The following is a 22,855-nucleotide window of genomic DNA, read 5'->3' as shown; positions in this document are numbered from 1 at the left end:
CTTATATCTGTACTCTGGAATCCCATCAACCTGAGCAGTGGAATGCTAAGCATGAAATATTATGCAGGACCTTTGTTCAGGAGATTGTAAAGAGGGAAAGGCATCTCTAGGGGATTGTTTTGATGACAAACATCTATGCCAGGAAGCAGCCACCTGCCTACACTTTACATTTTGAAGATTAGTAACTGAGGTGAGGAAAAGCAATCACCTGGATTCCCTTGGCTCTTTTCTTCAGATGTTATTATATAGGTAGGTGTGTGTAGGTGAAATGTTCAATTTGTTAGGTTCCTATGATGGGTGAGAGAGGCAGAGATGAAGAAGCTGAGGTAGGGTGCTGAAGGCACAATCCTTACCTTTAACATTTACTAATATCACACACACAGAGAGGTGTGTAACTAGCAAGTCACTTAAACTCAAGCTGTTTTTAGCCCTTCCATATTGTAGGGGTTGGGGAGAGGGGAAGGATAGGTGTTAGGGGTAGGATGCCCTGAGACCTGGGAAATCTGTGTAAAATATGTTGGCTCTCTCTTTTACCTGAAGAAGAAGCCTGATTTTTTTTTTGTTTCTTTTATAAGGTATTTATGATACCTTATTCTAAAAATTGGGTTAAGTATTTGTTCATAGGCTTTGTGTCATCTGCTGGCCTTTGTGTATGACCTGAGATTTCTGCAAAACTCCCCCCAAATTTCTGTTTAATTTCTTACTCTAATCCTAGGTATTTTGAAACCACAATGGGAAAAGTTGTGATATGAAAGGGGTGGCTGTATTTGGAGTGTCAGGCCTAGCATGTGAAAAGCTTGAGTTCAAAATTGACCTCAGACATGTACTAGCTTCATGATGCTGGGGAAGTGACTTAACTCTGTCTGCCTCAGGTTCCTCATCTGTAAAATGAACTGGAGAATGAACATGGCAAACCATGTTGATATCTTTGTCAAGAAAACCACAAATAAGGTCAGAAAGAGTCAGATGTGACAGAAAAATGACAACATAGGTATTAGTGACTCTACTTCACACACACACACATATATTTTGTATTTGTCTGGATAGTGTACTGGACCTGTAATCAATAAGACATGAGTTTAAATCCAGTTTTACCCTAGTTATGTGGCTCTGAATAATTAACTTAACCTTTGTCTTTCTTAATTTAATCATATGTAAAATAAAGATTATAAAAACACTATTAGTACCTGCTTTTTTACTTACTCATTTTAAGACTTTACAAAATCTATTTTCCATTCTCTGAATATCAGTTGCTTCATCTATAAAATGAAGTTAATAATACCCATCCTGTTCTCTCCTATTAGAATACTTGAATAATATGATCAATGTGAATATTATAATTCATAATAGAAATGTGAAGTTTTATTATTATTGTTATCCTAGAACAGGTAGATCCATAGTGTGTGGTCTGTAAATCTATTTTGAACTCCTTAGTGGTAGTTAAATCTAGACTTCATTTCCAAGTTCCTTGGAAGCAAATTTTATCTTCGTTTCTTCTGCCTCTAGAGCTTTAACTAAGAATATTTTCATCTGGGATAAAAACAATTTGGTACAATGGAGGTAGGGGACGGAGGATAAACAAAGGGCCTTTTTTCTACACATTGATCTGATCTTTTGGGTGACTGAAAAAAAAAGTGGGAAGAAGAGTTCTGCTACAATGTGAGAATGTAAAGGTGTGTAACCTCCCAAAATATATTGGGGTTTCAAGCTCTCCATTCATGTGGGCACTCCAAAATGTTGAATTTGGGTACCAAACCCCCAAAATATTGGGGTTGCAAGACTCTGAATCTTACCCAGACTCCAATGTATTTTAGAGGTTCAGTACCCCAAAACCCTAACAGTACTCTGGTGATATCCTTCAAGGCTTGCCTCAAGTTCTTCCTTTTTCAAGAGACATTTCCTGATCTCCATAGATGTTAGCAGCAGCTGGGTGATACAGGAAAGAATGTCAGGTCTGGAGTTCAAATGTGACTTGGGGAGGTATAGATTGGTGAAGAAGTGCAAAGTGAGATAAGGGAAGTAGTCTCTGTGGAGAAGAAGCTGTCCTACAGGTAAGAAACGCTCCTGGCGTAGAGCAACAAAGTGCTGTTTGTCGCATACTATTTACAACTCTGCTTATTGTTGTTATTACTGTTCGGTTGTGCCCAATTCTCTGTGACCCAATTGGGGGTCTTTTTTGCAGAGACTGAAATGGTTTGCCATTTCCTTCTCCAACTCATTTTCTAGATGAGAAACTGAGACACAGGATTAAGTGATTTGCCTAGAATCATACAGCTAATAAGTATCTGAAGCTAGATTTGAATTTATGAAGTTGAGTCTTCTTGGTTCCAGATCTACCATTATCCATTTCACCACCTAATTGCTTTAGCTGGTTTTTGTACTACTGTTGATGGATTTTAAGGAGCTTCTCATAAAATGTTGCTTACTGGTCTGGGCTGAGTGGGTAATCTGTTGGCATCATTTCAATACTTGTTTGCATTAGCTACTAAGTAACCCACATTGTCACTAGAAACAAATGCCTGGAGAGGTCGAGGAGTGTGTTTTTCAGCAATATGTTAGCAAATGTTTAATAATCAGCTCAGGATGGAGAGAGGAGGAAGAATATATATGGGAGACATTTTTAAACTTAATCTTTATTAACATTTTCTCTGTCACTTTGATTGTCCAGGCTATTAACCAAATAAAATGTGGAATTCTGATCTGAAGCATTTGCCAAGGTCTGAGTAAATGCTCACACTGAAAATTTAACAATTAGCAAGACTGGTTTCTCCAATACATCCCTGGTTTTGATTTGGGTCAGAATCCTAAATATTGTTGACTCTTAGAATATGTGAATTTTTAGTTCAAATTTTTAAAGACTCAGAATTTTTTGTTGACATTTTTGTTAAGCAATGAATTGTGTCAGTAAGGAAAGTTGTATTTTGACAGCCTTTGAAAACATACCCTGGTGTTAAAATGAAAGGGGAATAATGCATTTGCCAAATAAAAATGAAAGCCCCTTGGGCTTGCTCCCAACAATACTGATCTAAGAGGAAGTGACAAGAGATTATCTAAAGTGGTCTGTGTGTCATATAGGGAACTGGGAATGGAACCATGGATTCTGGACCCTCAGTCTATTTTACTAATGACTGTTCCATATTCTGTCTATAAATAGGCAATAACATAATACTCTTTATCCGACTTGGATTGGATCAGGCTTGGACTCTCAGCTTCCTTTCCTTCCCTATCATCCAATTTTAAATGCTCTCTGAGACTCAGGATGTAATAGGTTCACTGTGTCCAGAGTTCAGAATGAATACAATTTTCCAACATAAGGCATGCTAGAAATACATATTTAAGACAAAACATGGAAATCCTACAAATTAGTGGTAAATTCCCACTTAGATTTTTTTTTTCCTTCTTCTTCAGGAAGTCTGCTTTGGCTCTCTAATTCTTAGCAAGCACAAAGCTCCTCTTGACTGACTCAGAGTGATTACCTTGGAAATGCCACTTCCCAGAGTCAACAACACTTTCTAAAATTCCTATCTCAGCTTCCCCTTTGTTCTCCAGGCATTGGCCAATAGTATGTAAAAGCCTAATTATTCAGTCTCATCCCAGTCTTTTCATCCCAGAATTCCATTGCAAAGAACAAATCAAGGCTTTTTTGCATCTAAGCATATAGAACGCAGCATAGGCATTACAGATTGAAATATAAATAAAATAAATTAGTTTGAAGCAGCTGGAATTAGGCATTTATGTTTTAGAATTTTGAATTCTGTGGGAAAAGTTCTAGATGTTTGCTCAGCAAATGTCACTACTTTAGCACCAAACTAGACATAGATAGTAACTAGGGTGAAATGACTGAGACTCTATCCTAGGATAGTGATATACATGGATGGTTCTCCTCAAATCAATTTTCTTGTGCTTTATGCCTCAAAGACTTCTGATAGCTTGTTCCTTACTGAGTAATCTTCCTTTCTCAGCTAGCCATTGATCACCACACTCAGGAGTCTGTAACTGTGGTACAAGTCTTCTGGGCTCTGTCTCTACCCCCTTCCCACTTCACCACCAACTATTACAGGGACTCAAGCCAGACTCATTAGGGTTGAATTTTCCTCTCAGTAAGGCTCTAACCTAAGTTAGGTTATCTTTTATACTCTTGCCCCATTTCCCCCTTCTACCTTTGGATTATTATTTAACCTTAATCAACCACTTCTATTTCCCCTTCATTTTTTTGGGGGGGTCTCATTTGACAAAATTCTAGTTATAACTGGAGCTAGTGACTTAAAAAGGACATTCCTTCAAATGGTTTTGCCATAGTGGTTTTCTGGCATAGACAGTCAGCAAACAATTGTTAAATATTTATTATGTGTAAGAAGATGCACTACACTTTGGGCATACAAAAAAAAGGCAGTTCCATAATCCATACACTCAAGGAGTTCTCTCTTAAAGAGTGAGACAACCAGCAAAAAGCTATGTACATATAAGATACAAACAGAGTAGATGGAAGGTAATCTTGTGAGGTAAAGATAGCTAGGGTAGCTTTCCCAAGAAGGAAGGATTTGAGCTCAGAATCGAAGGAACCCAGGAAAGTCAGTGGGCTAGATAAGGAGGGAAAGATGGGGTATTGACAGAGTGAAAAAGCCCAGAGTTGGGAAATGTAGTTCTAGGTGCAGTGTTTGTGGAGGTGAGCAAAGTATTAAAAAAAAAAAATGGAAAGGTGGGACAAAAAAGGCTAAATTGAAGTTTTTCTTCAACATCACTCAAAAAGATCCAAATTGTAATTGTCCTTAAAGATGGGTGTGAGAGATGATATATAGCATGAATTTCACTCAGATAATGTCCACATTGACCAAGGTTTTCACCAGATCTGCTAAGCAGAGCAAAAATCTAATATTTAACAGCAAAGATTATGGAAGACCTGACACTGAGCATTGAAGTGGATAAAACTTCTCTCCATCATAGTATATTGAACAGAATTTTGGCCTTGAAACTAAATAAATGTGGGTTCAAATCATACCTCTAACATTTTCTAGTTAAGTGAGACTGAATAAATCTCTTAAGCTGAGACTCAGTTTCCTTTTCTGTAAGATAAAGATAACATTTTTCATGTATACCTCATAGAAAGCTTGAGGATCAATGCGGACAATGTAGGTAAAGTACTTTGCAAATGTTAAGCTGTTCCAAGATATAAATTTAAAAAATTTTAAAGTAAATAATCAAAGCAGGAAGGAGGAAGGAGGAGGAAGAGAATGGAGATCTTAGAATTAGGGTAAGAGCTTACACTGTGACTACAACAATAAAAAGGAAAACAATCTTCAAAGATTATAGACCTGTGATACATGCAGGAATTGACCATGACTTCAGAAGACTGATCATAAAGCAATCTTCTTATCTTTTTGATGAGGTTCTGAGTAACTAGATAGGGTTGACAGACAGAGCCTGAAATACTGATAAAATTATTCCCAGAGGCAAACAGGGGAGGACACTGATAGGGATCAGTTTAATCTTATGGTCTCATCCTTTGTGGACCGTTGTGGGTAGTCCTACTTTGCTGTGAAATACAACCAGAAATACAAGTTATGTCAAACCTTTGTGGTTAAATTTCCCATATAAATCTGTCCATGGCTCATGCCATCTTTACTGAATTCCTTAGTTGCCATGGCACTCTGCTTCATGATATCTTTATCTTCCCTTCTCCCCCATGCCATGTGGTATCTCCCTCTCATCACCCAATCATATCTCAGCCTTTCCCCACTTTTTTTCAGCCATTCCCCACCTCTATCCCAATCCCATGCCTCATTTCTCTTTCTTACAGTTAACTCTTAGGATACTAAACTCCTCCAGCCTGTCAATTAAGGGCAAAATTCATCTCCTGGTGTATTCCCTTTCTCTTTGTTAATTGTGAGTTCTACTAGGGAATTTGTCTTTTCCATTATTAATTTTAAAATTTCTTTCCTTGTTAACTATATAACTCCCAACTCGATTTCATAGCTGCCATTCCTGGTAAATTTGTATTGTATTTCTTTATTCTGTCTGTAATTTCTTTTAAATAAGCCTATTTTTTGTCAAAGCAAATGGCCATTGTGAATTCTTTACATGACCAAGTCCCAATATTTGGTGCTAACATCAATCTCATCATTTGATATTAAACCCTAAACACGTAATTTGGAACTAGAAATTGCTCTCCTCGATCACATCATCTCAGCAGACTTGGGAGCCTCCTCCAGCTCATTCATCATAAGTCCTCTTCTCTTTTCATTCTATACCATCTCATTTCATGAGCTCATCTTTAGCTCTTATGTGTTAAATTATCTTCTTTATACAAATTATTCCTTGATCCATATATCCAACCTTAGTTTTCCTTCTGAGCCAATTGGACATCTCAAACTCAACATATCCAAAACAGAATTCATCATCTTTCCCCTAAGCATACTTCCTTCCAAATCTCATGATCATCATCAAGGGAATCTTTATCTTCCCAATCACCCAAGACCTCAACATCTCAACTTTGGTGTTTTCTTTGACTCCTCACTCACTCTCAATCACCTCACCTACTCAATCCATTGTCAAATCTTGTCATTTCTATCTTCACAGCATATCACATATCCATCTTTTTCTCTTCACTCCAGTTCAAGTTATCTCTTCCCTAGATTATTGAAATACTAGTCTTCCTTCCTTAAGTTTCATATTGCAACCCATCATGGCCCACCAATTTTTCTAAAATATGGTTATATTTCCATGCTCAATGAACTTCACTGGTTCTCTATTACATCACAGATCAAATATAAAATTATCTGTTTAGCTTTTAAACGCTTTATAACCTTACCCATTCTTACCTTTCTAGCCACATACACCTTACTCCCTTTTATGATCTTTATGTACCCCTACACTGCCCAATTTGCAATTCCTCAAACATGGCACTCCATTTCCATTGGGTCCTGATCCTCTCCCATACCTAAAATATTCTATTGTTTCACTGTCACCTCTTAGTTTCTTTTGTTTCTTTCTAGACTCAACTCAACTTCCACCTTCTGCTAAAGGTTTTTCTGGTCTCTCCAAATAGTTAATGTCTTCTCCTTTTATATTGCCTTCATAGAATCTATATATATTTATATATACCTAAATATTTACATGTTGTCTCTCCCATTTGAATGTGTAATTTGACAGTAGAAACGTTTTTCCCCCTGCCTTTTTTTTAATAGACCTAGGGTTTAGCACATATTAAGCAATCAATAAATGCTGTTGGCTAACTAGAGAAGAATAAACAGACATACATTTGCAGGCATGGTTAATAAGTAGATTCATTTTGCTTGACAATGCTTACTTATTGCAGAAAAGGGCTTTTCATCAAGGGCAGGTAGTATGGGTGGGAGAAGTGAGTTAATGGATGATGATAGAAGGACTGACCCTGTGCTTATTTTGGTGTGGAAACTCTGAAGAGAAACTCTCCAAAGGCTGACATCTTCCTTACAATTTAGAGTCTTAAAGAACTGCTTACAGAATTGAGATTTACTCAAAATCACATAATTAAAGGTTATGTCAACATTTCAGAGGCTGGACATCAGAGTTGACAGAAATGCAACAAGAAAGAAAGAAAGAAAAAAAGAAAGGGAAGGAAGGAGGAAGAAAGAAAAAGAAAGAAAGGAAGAAAGACAAAGAAAGAAAGAAAGAAAGAAAAGAAGAAAGGAAGAAAGAAGTAAAGGGAGGGAAGGAGGGAGGAAGGAAGAAGGAAGAAAAAAAGGAAGGAAGAGAAAGAGAGAAAGGGAAGAAGGGGGAAAGAAGAAGAAAAGAAAGAGGAAAAAAGGAAGGAAGGAAGGAAGAGAAAAAAGAAAGAAAGAATTAGTAAATACTAAAAAAGTACACAGAAGAAAACAAAGTTTATAAAGGAATATACACAAAGCAGTCATGTTTCTATCATGTTATATTTGATATACGTTTAAAAAACAAACTGTTAATTGTAAATGACAAGCTCACAGTTTCACATATAACTTTTTTTTGTTCTTTATATATTGAAATGTACATATGGTTGATGATTATTAAGCTCATAATTTTAAAAAAAATGTTTTCCCAAAACATTACAAACAAAAGAAGAAAAAATGATCCTGTATGTCTGCCAAAACATGAAAGTTCCCATGCTTAATCAAACATTGGACTGGGTATATAGTGTTTCTCAATCTGTGGCGGTAGAGACCCTTTGCCACTGAGGAGACAGGGACATCCTCAGATATTTATAGCACAACTGCTCTCGTATATGTTTTATGGTTCCTGCTCTGCTTTACTTGTCCTGCAACATCGCTTGGCATCTGACATCTATTCTTAGGGGTTACTACTGCAGGAAGGACTCTGCCCTCATTCAAGACCTATAGAGCATTTTCCCACAGACTGCTCACATTGGTTCCCGGCACATAGACCATGTTGTCAAGTAGCTATTATTTAGGGAATGAAGGATAGACAAGAGTCTTAGTTTGCCAGTTAATTCCTTCTTGCATATGTAGACAGGCTGAGAAATAGCATTTAGTTGTCAAAGAAGCATGGGATCTGTGTGGTAAAATTGGGATTTGAATCCCAGCTCTGCTATTGGGATCTATTCTCTATGTGATCTTAAATACATTATTTAATCTCTTTGACTTCAGTTTCCTCATTTGCAAAATGGGGATAATATTAGCATCTACCTCCCAGGATTGTTGTAAAGATAAAATATTGTTAGCTGTTAAGTGGCTTGCTCAGGGTCACACAGCTATCTGAGGATAGATTTGTATTCAGGTCTTCCTGACTTCAAGTCCAGCTAGCACTCTATCCACTGTGCCATTTAGTTGTCTAAAATAGAACAATACTGGTGGTTTATGTTTATACAGTGTGTTCCGAAAGCATTAAGGCAGTTTAAGCTATTATGTATTTCAATTTCATCATATTAAAATGTTTTTTAAAAAAACTTGATTATAAATTATATCTAGTCTATATAATCTAGTCTCACAAGACTAGAATTGGAACGGAGGATCATGTATTAGTTTACAAATGAGAAAACTGAGACCCAGAGAGACTAAATAATTTTCACAAGTTCATTTATAATAATAAATTAGAAGCCAGGATTTGAGCACAGGACTTTTAGCTTTTTAATTTCACACTTATCCCACTAATAAGCTTGTTTTCTAATTTTAAATGTTTTAATGTTTTTGGAAAGTTTTTTTTTTTTTTTTAGTTGTTCCATAGGGGGTTTTGTTGTTGTTGTTGTTGTTGTTGTTGTTTGTTTGTTTTGTTTTGTTTTGTTTTGGTGGCAACTGGGATTAAGTGACTTTCCAGGGTCAGACAATGTCTGTGATTGAATCTGAATTCAGGTACTTCTGATTCCAGAGCTGTGCTTCATCCACTCTTTCTCACTGACTGCCCTGCTGCCGTACTTGTTTCTTTAAATTATTTTTAATTATTTTATAAAATATTTCTCAATTACATGTAAAAACATTTTTATATTTTGAAAATTGTTTTTAAAACTTGAGTTACTTCTCTTCTGCTTCTCAACTTCAGTATTTCACTAAGGAATAGTCCGAAGCTTTTCCCTCCAGCCCACTACCGGTAGAGGAAGAATACACCTCAGGGGAAGAGGAGAAAGTGATTTGACGGATGCTATCACTGAGATTGTAGGAGTAAAAACTGGAAGGTGCCTTAGGGATCATTCATTCTAAACAACTCACTAGGTGATTGAGGGAACTGAGATCTAGATAGTTTAACTGTCATGTTGGAGGTCACCCAAAGAATCAATAGCAGAGCTAGAATGTAAACCAGGGTTCTTTGTTATTTGAAATCAAGGAATTTGTATTTTATCCATTTTCAATGCCCTTCCTGTTAAGGCATTAGTAATTCTTTATCAGTAATTTTTCTAGGTGATCAATAGGTTTAGAGTTTTCCTTAATTAAATCTCTCTAAGAAAAAATATAGGGGTGTGTGGAAATTACAGATTCCCTGAATTAGCTCTGGAGTCAGGAGAACCTGAGTTCAAATCTGGTTTCAAATATTTCCTGTTTGACTCTGAACAAATCACTTAAGTGATTACCTCCAAAAAGAAAAGAAAAGAATTTACAGATTCCCATTTTATTGATAAGCCAACTGAGACTGTGGGGTTTGCCAAAGAGAGAACAGAAGAAAGGCAGTGAGAAGAAGCCTATTTTCTCACTCGTTTTTCAGTGTGTTTTATCCAACCATGGCACACTCATGCTCGAGTGATCTGGCAGGCTTCCAAATACAACTATAATCACTGAAGAAGTCAAACCTGATCTTATTTATTTTCCTGCTTCCTACTGGGTTTCCTGATAGTTTAGTAAATAATCAAATTTAAATTGATTTTGTTTAAATAGAAGGTTTTAAATTAAACTTTCAGTTCCCAGCGGGATTTTAATGTGTGGTGTTATTTTATTTAGAAGTCAGCACTTCTTCACCTGATTTCTCCTGCTCCATGTCAACCACTCCCAATTCAATTCCTCCGGGCTACAAAATATTCTAGAAAATCTGGTTGTGTTCTATAGGAGCTGAGCAACTTCCAGCAAGTCACTTTACCTCTCTGGGACTCAAATAAAAAAATTGGATTATTTGATTTTCCTTTTCTCTTTAAGCTTGATAGATTTTAATGTTCTGATTCAAATCCAGACTTTCCTCCAATCCCTCAACTCATCTGGCCATTCATTCATTTATTCATTGATTCATTCATTTAAAAAACTTTTACCAAGTGCCTACTATATGTAAAGCAGGTCCTGCCCTTCGGGAGTTTACATTCTATTGGGGAGATACATTTACAAAGATTAGTGAAGTATAAAATAATCTGAAGCATGAGAGAACACTGTCTACTGAAGGGGTATCTGGAATGCTTTCTATAGGATTGGCATGTGAGTTGAACTTTGGATTCTAAGGATTCTATGACGTTGAGATGAAGTGAGGGAGTACATTCCGGGCATGCAAAGTCACTGAAGTGGGAGATGGAATGGCAAATTTTGGGGAACAGCAAGTTAACCAGTTTGGCGGGAACATGAAGGCTAGCTAATTAAATTAAATTAATCTGAAGTTACATGAGATATATTTAGATACATTCATTTAGATGTATCTAAATATCTAATTTATTTAAAAACTTAAATTTTTATATCTTTGCTTTTGTTTATTTATATTTTAATAGCACTTTATTTTTCTGTAACTATAGTTTTCAAGATACATTTTTTATAAAAGTTTGTGTTCCAAATTTTTCATCCTTCCTTCCTTATCTCCTCTGTCTCCAAGATGGTAAGCAATCTGATATAGGTTAAACAATATGCAATTCTTTTAAACATATTTCCATATTTTTTAAATTATACAAGAAAAATCAGATCAAAAGGGAAAAACTATGAGAAGGAAAAAATTAGCAAGCAGAAAACAACAAAAGGTGATAATGCTATGCTTTGATTTATATTTAGTCTCCACATTTCTCTCTCTGGATGTGGATGGCATTTTCCATCCCAAGTCATTTAGAATGCATTGAGTCACTGAATTGTTGACAAAAGCCAAGTCCATCACAGTTGATCGTCATATAATCTTGTTACTGTGTACAAGTTTCTCTTGGTTTTGCCCACTCCACTCAGCATCAGTTTATCATGTTCAAGCCTTTTCTGGCTTTTCTGAAATCAGCCTGCTCATCATTTCTTATAGAATAATATTCCATAATATTCATATACCATAACTTATTTAGCCATTCCCTAACTGATGGACATCCACTAAGTTACCAGTTTCTTGCCACTACAAAAAGGGCTGCCACAAACATTTTTGTACATGTGGGCCCTTTTTCTTCTTTTATGATCTCTTTGGAATACAGACCCTGTAGAGACACTGCTACATCAAAGAGTATGCATACTTATATAGCCCTTTAGGCATAAAGAACTTAAATGTTTTAAAAAAATTAACTTAATTTTCAGATCCAAATCCTCTTTTTACCCTTAACCAATTGAGAAAAAAAATTCATTACAAACATGTATAGTCATGCACAAATTTCCATGTTAGAACTCAAGAAGAAGAAAGAAATAGAAGAAAATATACTTTCATTGGCACTCTGAGTTCATCCATTCACTATCTGGAGGCAGATATAATTTTCTTATCATGAGTTCTTAGAATTCTAGTTGATCATTGTGTTGATCGGGATCCTAAAGGAACCCACAGAGCAGGTAGCCGTGGACTTGACTATGAGACAGCCTCCTTGAGCCTCCTGCCACCTTCCTCTATCCATAGTCATAGGGCAGAGCTGATAGAAAGCATTTATTCTGTACTGTCACCCAACATCCTGCTTCTTCCCTCATTCAGAGATTCTCTGCTCTTTGCTCTTCCAAATAGAGTTGGAAAGGGGGAAGATTGCCTGGAACTAGGACCAAAAACACAGTGAGTTTCATTTCTGAGATATATAAAGAGAAGGTAAGAGAGGAAAAGTGACCTGTCCCTGTTACCTGTGACCTCATGAGGTCACAGCCCATGTGTTATTGACAGTTGGAATGGACTTGTGTTAATCCTATTTTTGTTGACTTTGGTCTTTAGCTTTTTTTCCATTGAAAAAAGTAGAGGCATTTTTGAAGGAGATGTACTAAAACATATATGACAGTTTGGGTCATTGCTTCATGGTTCTCTCTCTCCCTATTTCCCTCTTTATTCTCATTTTACCAGGTGTGGATGGGTAGATTTGAACTTAGGTTTCTCTGACTCCATATTCCATTATTTACCACTGCACCATCTACCTGCCCTATAACAGATCAAAGACCTGAAATGGCCAGTATTCAAGAACAGATTATTATTCATAGAAACATTTTTTATGATTAATAATTTTAAGTTCCAGAGGTTAATCTAAACACAATTGAACATTTTCATCAAAAATTTTTTTTACTAAATAAAAAATGAGTTTTAAAATGAATTATACTGAGAACAAGCCAGCTAGGTAGCACCATAATGCATAGAATGCTTGGGTTTGGAGTTAGGAAGTTATCTTCCTGAGTTCAAATCTGACCTCAGCTGTGTGATCCTAGGCTAGTCACTTAGCCCTGTTTGCCTCAATTTCCTCATCTGTAAAATGACCTAGGGAAGGAAAAGGAAGGGAAAAAAAAAGAATTGAATATTGTAAGAAATGTCAAATGTAAGTAGCAGCATAGAAGAGTGGGGGAAATGCTACATTTAGAGTCAGGAAGATTTGGGTTTAAACCCCACTTTTCATTTACTAACAAGTCACTTCATCTCCTGTCAGTTTCCTCATTTATGAAATGGGAATAATAAAACCAATAGTACTTATTTATGTGGGCTTTTGTGAGACTTAAATGAGAAAATATATGCATTTTGTAAACTTTAACAAACAATATATATAATTTATTATCATCATTGGAAAGTTCCTGGTCTTATCTGATCTCTGACACTTACTGACAGTGTAACCATGGGCAAATAGCTTAACTGCTGCCTTGCCTCAGTTTCCTCATTGGTTAATATGAAAATAATAACAGCACATACCTCCCAGGGTTGTTGTAATGATCAAATGAGATAAAAATTTTAAAGTGTCTGATAGACATTATATATGTTATATAAATGCTGAATATTATTATTAGGTAGCTATTGTATGATTATTAAATATTATATGAAACAAATTCTGTGAAAATACTAAGGGAATATACCAAGAAAGCATGAAGTTTACAGAGGTAATCTACTAGTTACACTTTAAGGAAAACTATAGTTTCTAATGAATATTTACTGCAATATTCTTCTCAACATATTTTGACCTAAATATTTAAGAAAGTCCCAAGAAAGTGTTGAGGAGACCTCAAACACAAATAACTTCCTCTCCATCCCCCTTCTACTCAACTTAGATGCTTGCCTAATATGGTATCATTCATACCCTAGGTTTCTCTAATGTTTGTTGACCAATGGATACTTCAGAAGGCAGAGATAAAAATGGGTAGATAAAAATTGTCAAGCTGAGATTTCCTCTTACAATTCCTTTGAAAAGTTACCCAAATTAGTACACTTAAGTCTCCAAAATGCTTTTATCAACCAGATAAGCTTGGCCTTTAAAATTCATAAGATCTGCCAAGTTTGCTAGGAAATTGTTAAAATAACTTTTGGCTAAATAAGTGTTTTATTTTCAGGATATAGTCTAGGCTTAAAAGCCAGCATCTGACTTGTTTTAAGATTGTTATAAGCTGAGGTACAGTAGAGGTAGTGGTGTAGATTTACACAAACAAATCCAATGCAACTAACATTAGAAGGGAGATAGTTAACTGGTGGGAAAATCTTGCCAGCAAATTTCTCTGATAAAGATCTCAATTCTAAGATAAAGAAAGAACTGATTCAAATTTTTATTATCAAGAGCCATTCCCCATTTGATTAATTGTCTGACTATCTAGGAGCAGTTCTCAAGGGAAGAAATTCAAGATATCTACAGCCATATGAAAAAATTCTCCAGATCACTAATAATTAGAGCAGCAGTTTTCAAACATTTTGATCTCAAAACTCCTATGTGCTTAAAAATTGTTGAGGACAACAAAAGGGTTTTGATATATGAGAGATATGTCCATGGATATTTGCCTTATTAGAAACTAAAACTGAAAATTTTGAAAATAGTAACTTAAAAGTAACAATTCATTCCATATTAACATCACATTTTCATGAAAAATGATTATATATTCAAAAGAATGAGCATTTATTCTGTTGTGATAGGTTGTTTTTGGTTCAAATATATTAAGAAAATCTGGCCTGAGACATGTAATTGGAAAAAAAGAGGAGTTTCTTAGTAGGAAAATATGTCTTAGCATTATTATGAAAAAGTTTTGATCTTATGAATTCCCTGAAAAGACTTGGGTATCCTTAGACTTCCCATACCAAACTTTGAAAATCACTGAATTGGAAAAATGCAAATTATGGCAACTGTGAAGTTTAACTTCATACCTATCAAATTGGCAAAGTTGGCCAAAAAAGGAAATGACAAATATTGGAGGACTTCTAGAAAACAGGCTCATAGATGCAGCATTGGAACTCTAAGCTGATTTAGCTCTTCTGGAAGGCAAATTGTCAGTGCTCCTGACATTATTAACCTATATATAACTTTTGATTCACTAGTAGACCTATCTACTAAAGAAAAAAGAAAAATAAAAAAAAATCTTATGTGTACATAAATATTGATAGCAGTGTTTTTGTAAGGACAGAGAACTAGAAACTTTGGAGGTACTCTTAAATTAGGAGATAATTGAACAAATTATGATATGTGAGTATAATAGACTATTATTTTGCTCTAAGAAATGATGAAAGACATGATTTCAGAGAAATCTGTCAAATAAATAGAACAATGGTAATGATTTATACCATAACAACAACTTTGAGAAATGAACAATATTGAAAGATTTAAAAATTTCACAATGAGGGGCAGCTAGGTGGTGTGGTGGATAGAATACCAGCCCTGAAGTCAGGAGGACCTGAGTTCAAATCTGGTCTCAGACACTTAGCACTTCCTAGCTGTGTGACCTTAGGCAAGTCACTTAACCCCAATTGTCTCAGCAAAAAAACAAAACAAAACAAACAAACAAAAAAAAAAAATCAGAAAAGAAAAGAAAATTCCACAGTGATATGCCATGATTCTGATTGAGGGAGAAACATCTTCTACTCACATACTGACAAAGAGATGTAGGCTCAGGGTACAGAAAGAGACATATATACATACACACATATATTTATACATATATACACATATATTATATATATGAAAAATATATATACTCATACATATACACATATATACATATATATTTTGGTCATGGCCAATGTGGGAATTTGTTTTGCTGGATTATGTGTATTTGGATTATGGTGTTATTTTTTTGGGGGGGAGGAGGAGATGATGGTAGGAAGATAAACCTGAAAGTTTGATAGTTAGAAAAAAATAAATTGAAGGGGACTTTATTTTAAAGCCTCTATATTTTATTCCATTCAATAGCTAAGAATTTAAAAGCAGAATCATTGCTGTCTTTTGGGATATACACTAGATAGATTTCCATTTCAACAAATTCTTTTTCAATCCTTATTAGGTATAGAGTTGTGACAGAAGTTGGGTAAGAGAGAAGTTTAGTTAAGACAAGGCTCTTCATTTCAAGGAGTTTACAGTCTAGCGGGAATATGACACAGTCACAGATCTGATAATATTTAATTTCACATGTTAAGCACATTAGAAAGGTCCAGCAATAAGTGCTATGTGAAGTCCAATGAGGAAGGCTGGTATTGATGATGGGATCAAAGCAAACTTCTTTCAAGAAATATTTGAAATGAGCTTTGAGAAATGGATCGTAATTGAAAAGACAATAAGGGGAGGAAAAGGATCCCAAAGACTCAAATTTGAACCTTGATTAGGGCTGGTGGTGATGGTGACATGGTGAAGAGTTGATGATCATTAAATATCAAAGGATTCAAACGAGATAAGTTGGGTTAAGCCTTTGAGTGATTTTCCATTGTAGTTGTTTAGTCATTTAGTCCCATTCTCAATGATGCTGGAGTGATTTGCCATTTCCTTTTCCACCTTGTTTTACAGATGGGGAAACTGAGGCAAATGGAGTTAAGTGACTTGCCTAGATTTATGAAACTGGTAAGTGTCTGGTGTCAGATTTGTTTTTTTTTAATAATAAATTTTTATTTTCAAAATACATGCAAAGATAGTTTTCAATCCTTTCAAAACCGTGTGTTCCAAATTTTTCTCTATCTTTTCTCCCCATCCTCCTCCCCTAGACAGCAAGTAATCCAATATAGGTTACACATGTGCAATTTTTCTAAACATATTTCCACATTTATCATGCTACCCCAGAAAAATCAGATCAAAAACAAAATAAAATGAGAGAGAATAACACAAGGAAGCAACAACAAAAAAAGTGAAAATACTATGTTGTGATCCACATTCAGTCCCCATAGTCCTCTCTTTGGATGTAGATAGCTCTCTCCATCACAAGTCTATTGGAATTGGCTCCTTGTTGAAAAGAAGAAAGTCAGATTTGAACTCAGGAATATGAATCTTCTTGACTCCAAGCCCAGCATTCTTGGGCCACCTACCTCCCTTCTTCCCATTGTACAACAAGATATAATAATAATAAAGTCTATCACTTATGTGCATCTCTAAGATTTATAAAACTCTTTACCTATGTTATCTCATTTGATCCTCATAACAGGTAAGAAAACTGAGGCTGAGAAAAGTTAAATTTAATGCCCAGAATGATACAATTAGAAAAATATCTGAAACAGGATTGGAACTCATCTTATAAATCTGACACACTAGTCCTATTGCCACTTAGCTGCTACTATAAACTGTAAACTCCTTAGCCTGGCACACTCTGACTCCCATTGACTTTCCAGCTTGATCTCATTACTATTCCCCTTCAGCAACTCTACTTTCTAGCAGATCTGAACCACTAACTGTTCTCCAAAAGTGACTCTCCATTCTTTGCTTCTCAGAGTTTGCCCACTCCTAGCATGCACTCCCTTCCCATCACTGCCTCCTTGGAATCCTTGTCTTCAGGAGTCAGATCAAGTGATGGCTTCTTTGTGAAACTTTCTTTGATAACCACTAGTCCCTGTCTCCCTTAGTCATTTTCCTGGTACTGTATTTGAATTGTGAACATTTCTATCTCTCTGATAAAAGGTAAGCTCTGATAAAAGGCAGGGAGACTTTTCCTTTGTGTCTTAGTAACCCCAATACCTAGAGAGGTGCCTGACTCAAAATACATTTATCACTTCCACAATATTTCTCCTCATTGTGGTTTCAAAATATTGCAAGTCGGCATAAAAAATGAAATGGAAATTTGGGGGGAGTTTTGTATAAGCTGCAGATGACACATGGCTAGTAGATGACCCCCAAAATTCAGAAACTCAGAATGCATAAAAATATATATATATATATATATAGTATTGTATAATACCAACCCAGATTTTACAATAAGGTACTGTAAAAACCCCATAAAAGCAAAAGAAAAAATTCAGGCTTTTTCTCTGGTATGAAGGGAGGGCCAAAAAACTTGATGTGGATTTTCTGGATTTCAGAGGATGGTGTGCCCCTACCTCCACCCTCTCCCCCTTTCCCTCATCCCTTGTGGAAGAGATAATTGTACAATCAACATATGTTTGTTGAAATGAACTGTGGAATTTAATTGAATTTCAGTTATAATCTCCTCATAGCACCTCCTAGAATCAGGGAATATCCTAGAATCCTCTAAGAATTTTAGGGACCATCTAGTACAGCACCTCCCCCATCCCATTTTACAGATGGAGAGATAGATATTCTGGTGGAGAAAAACGATTTTCTCAAGCGACACAGAAAGTGGCAAAGTTCAGACCAGAACCTGAACTCCTGTTTCTTGGTCCAGTGCCTTTCTTCTTCTCTCCCCCACCCCCTTGCACCCACTGGCTGTTCAATTAGCTCCAGGGATCAAGCTGCTCTGTGATATGTAGATAGAATCCAGGACAGTTTACAGACAAGCTCACCTGTTCACTTCTCTTGAACTCTCTCTTCTTAACACTCACAGAACAGTTGTTTGAATCAAGTGATTGGCTTTGGGAGCTGCTATTCAATTTCACACCAGGATGTGAGTTGTATTTGTGTCTCAGGTTCTTATCATAAATTTGCAAAGTTTTTTTTTTTTTCCCCTAGGAGATTATTTAGCCCCCCAGCTATGCATAAAATTTGATAACTGTTCTGGACGTCCCTGGGAAACTGGCTTGAGACAGTTTAGAGATTAGAAACTCTTCATTCATTGGCCGCTATTAAGAGCAGAATAATTTCAAATGCCTCATATACAAATCTGTTCTTTCCTGGGGTTTCTATAATTCCTTTTACCATTTATAGCACTTCTTGAGCTAAACTAATTAAACTGCATACCTGAGAGAGAGAATAAAGATAATAATTCATACTTGGATAGCACCTCTTATCCAAGGATTACTAATATTTATTCATTAATCTCTCACAACAACCCTAAAAAAATGGGGCTAACAGAGGGGGAAATGATCATTACCATTTCAAAGAATTAGAAAAGAAAAAAAAATCTCAACCAACCCAAAGCAAAGTAAAACTCACTGATGGATTTGAAGACAAATAAGCACATATATACATGATGAAGATATAAACAAAATTATTCTATATATTCTGTACCCAAAGGATAAATACTTCTAAAGAAGTTTGTTGCCTTTCTTGAGTCATATATTTAGAAATAGAAAGTACCTTAGAAAATCATCCCAGCCAGCTATCTTATTTTACAGATAGGAAGACTGAGGCACAGAGAAATTAGATGTCTTGTTGAAGATTGGTCACGTAATAAGAGCAGAGAAAGAAGTGGAATCCAAGCCTTCATATACAAAATTCTGCACACTGCCAACTCTCCCTCCTGTGAATAAAATATGCTTTCATGGACATTTCAAACCTTTTGTGATCTGGTAGCAAATCTATATTTTGAGATTAATTTTGCATTCTCTCAATTGTATTGTATTTTATGTTCCATCCAAAGTGACCTAGTGATTTTTTATACATCATATTCCTTCTCTTCTCTCCTCCTTGCCTTTCCAGAGGCATGCCTCATATCTGCATTATCATCTCTTAGAATCCTTAATTCCATTTAAAGCTCCTACTTTTAAGGCTGGCAATTATGTGTTTCTCCCAACATAAAACATTTTTAATTATTATTTTTTAATTAAAGCTTTTTATTTTTAAAAACATATATGTGGAAATTCTTCAACATTAGCCCTTGCAAAATCAATTTTCTTCCTCTTCCCCCATACCCTCCCCTAGATGGCAAATAGTCCAATACTGACATATAAATTTTTACATAATTTATATTGACTTATTTGGATCTGCATCATTACTATTCCTTGAGGACTGATCAAGGACTTGTTGTCTCAGGGCTCCTTGAGGACAGAGTTCTCTTGAAAACAGGATCATTTTGTCTTTAAAGCTCCAGGTTCCAGTAGGTTGTATGCAGTAAGTGCTTATTGAATGTGTGACACACTGAAACAAATTACTCTTGGTTCTTTATTTGTGAAGATGTTTGAGAGAGGGTTTCAAGGAGTTGGACAACTTTGCGACTCATGTAGGACATTTCCAGGGAAATCTGTCTTTCTTTTCCATAGCTTATATATGTCGATATGCTGGCTCCTTCAGTCACCACTCTTTGCCTGGTGGGGACATATTTTCATTTTTGCTGCACACAAAGAGTTTCACGTCTGAAACACAGTCAATCTTCAATTGTTACAGAGAAGGGGAAACATGAGAGAGATTATTTGCAACAGAGGACGATTAATGGTGAAGAAAGTTGGGGTGGAGAGGAAAATGTAGAGGAGAAATCCCTTTCCCAGGGAGCTGGCAATCGGTATTTAGGGTAAAACAAAGACAATGAGTAGCCTCCATGCTCTGGCCTGATGATAGGTTTGCCATGATTCCTCTTTATTTCCCTCACTAGATAACGGCTCTCAGAAGACAGCATCTTTTTAACGGACAGGGAACCACTATTTATATAAATGCCTGTCAGAGAAATTCTCCAAACAATTGCAAATATTGACGATTGTGCAACAGATTAATTTTGTTTCTCTCCCATCTTCTCCAGGAATAGACAGCCTTATTGAGCGTGGTGGCTACTGAACAACTGTATTCTCCTAGGTTTCATCAGGTATTCTGTATCTAGGAGGACTTTGACAACAATAAAAGAAACACTAAATAATCACTTCTGAGACAGATCTGCCTTCTTAACAACGGCCAAGCAGTTGCATAATGCTTTTTCCTCTAAGCCTGAGATTATCCATGCAGACAAAACCCACACAATGCTGTCAGAGAGTTGTTAGTTTTTTTCCTTACCGACTAGCTGCGGTGGTAAAGCATGGCAGCTCGTATGGAATGACAGGAGGGCCTCAGATTGCCTGGGTGCAAAGGCCAGGAATGTCAAGTGTCTGGGTATCAGGTATCAGATCCGTAGCTAGGTCAGAGACACTAGGGCTTATACAGTGTCAAAAATTAAATAACAATTTAAAAATACTATACTATTTAAAATGTGTTAGATTTACTTTATAGCATTTTCAGTCCTCTTACCCAATAGAAATTAGTTAGCCTAATCAATAAATAGTCAAAGAATATTATTAAGCAACTACTCCCAGCCAGGCACTTTTCTCAGCCTTGAGCATATAAAGAAAAGCAATAGACAGACTCCATTCTCTAGGAATTCACTTCGGATGGAGGAGACAATATGCATATATGTACCATTTAAATAGGATGACCTGGGGGTAATTTCAGAGGGAAAGCAATGGCTTTGAGGGAGAATAATAAAGGTGTCTTGAAGAGGCTGAGATTTGAGGGAAGCCAGGAAAGCCAGGCAGTGAAGATGAGAAAAGAGAGTATTTCAGGATTGGCAGATAGTCAGTGAAAATGTCTGGGGCTGGTGGTATATGAAGGTAATGGAATATTATTGTTCTGTTGAAAAATGATGAACAAACTGACTTTAGAAAGGCCTGGAAAAATTTGCACGAATTAATGCTGGGCAAAACAAGCAGAACTAGAAATACATTGTCCACAATAGCAGCAAGAATGTGTGATGATCAGCTTTGAAAGACTTGGTTTTTCTCAGTGATTCAGAAGCAATACCAATGGATGTTGGAGGGAAGGTGCCATCTGCATGCAGAAAAAAAAAACAAAAACAAAACTATGGAGATTGAATGTAAATTAACATATACTATCATCACTTCTTTTTTTTGTTTGTTTTTTTTTCCTTTCTCATGGTTTTTCTCTTTTGTTCTGATTTTTCTCTCCCACAAAGCATAATTCATAAAGCAATATGTATTAAAAGCAATGTGTATTAAAATAAATGAATATAATTTTATTAAAAAGAAAGAAAGAGTGAAAGCAAGAAAGGAAAGAAGGAAGGAAGGAAGGAAGGAAGGAAGGAAGGAAGGAAGAAAATGTGTGGGGCTGAGATGGAGTTAGCAAAAAAAAAAATAGTTAAACTAGCAAGTTACCTCCCTTCCATCATATCTTCACCAAGAATGAACCCCAGCTAAGTTACTTTTATTCCATTAGTTTCTTCCCAGTAAATCACTCTCTTAGCAGTGGTCTCATACAATCTTGGGATCTCCTTCCTAATGGATGATTTAGGGATAGTATCGTTCCACTCACCCATGGGGTGTTTTGTACTATTTGTCCTACATGGCAAATTTGCTATTTCTTACTTTTTCAAATACATTTATCAGACTTGTCTAGAGGAAGATGTCTTAAACTTTTCCCACTCCCTATTTCTTTTTGCCCAAGAAATTTTCACATGACCTTGGGTATATAAAACATGTATGCAAATCATTTACTGATAATAAATCATAAAGAAATTTATTTTAAAACAGTTCTTTGATATGCATATAATTTTTCCATTTGTTAAAGATGAAAGCAAATTTGTATGCTAATGAGATAAATGTATTTTTGTATAAGGAATTAAATCTTGAAGGAATATTTGTTAGCTTTTACTGTTGCCAAATTTTTCTTAACCCCTATATTCAGTTATCTGACCCTACATGGGACCATGATACATATTTTAAGAAGTTTTGGCCTTGAGGAAGGTTGTATACATGGAAGAATTGCTTCCAAAGTCCAAATCCAAATGGGAAAACTAGGATGATAAAAAGTCACAAGTAGTATTTAACAGAAAAAAAGGAAAAAACTATGATGGTAGAAGAGTCATTATTAAAATTCCCCTATAAGCTAAGAGATGATTTATCTGTCCCAACAATATGACCCTGTGCAACCATTTCTGAGAGGAGCCTCATTCTATAGTATGCTAAAATTTAAAGAACACTAGACTAGGAACCAAAGTAAAATGCTAATTTTGCCACTTACTAGCTATATAATCTC

The sequence above is a fragment of the Antechinus flavipes genome, chromosome 3 (genome assembly GCF_016432865.1).
Source record: "Antechinus flavipes isolate AdamAnt ecotype Samford, QLD, Australia chromosome 3, AdamAnt_v2, whole genome shotgun sequence".
Lineage (NCBI taxonomy): Eukaryota > Metazoa > Chordata > Mammalia > Dasyuromorphia > Dasyuridae > Antechinus > Antechinus flavipes.
This window is presented reverse-complemented; position numbering follows the sequence as displayed.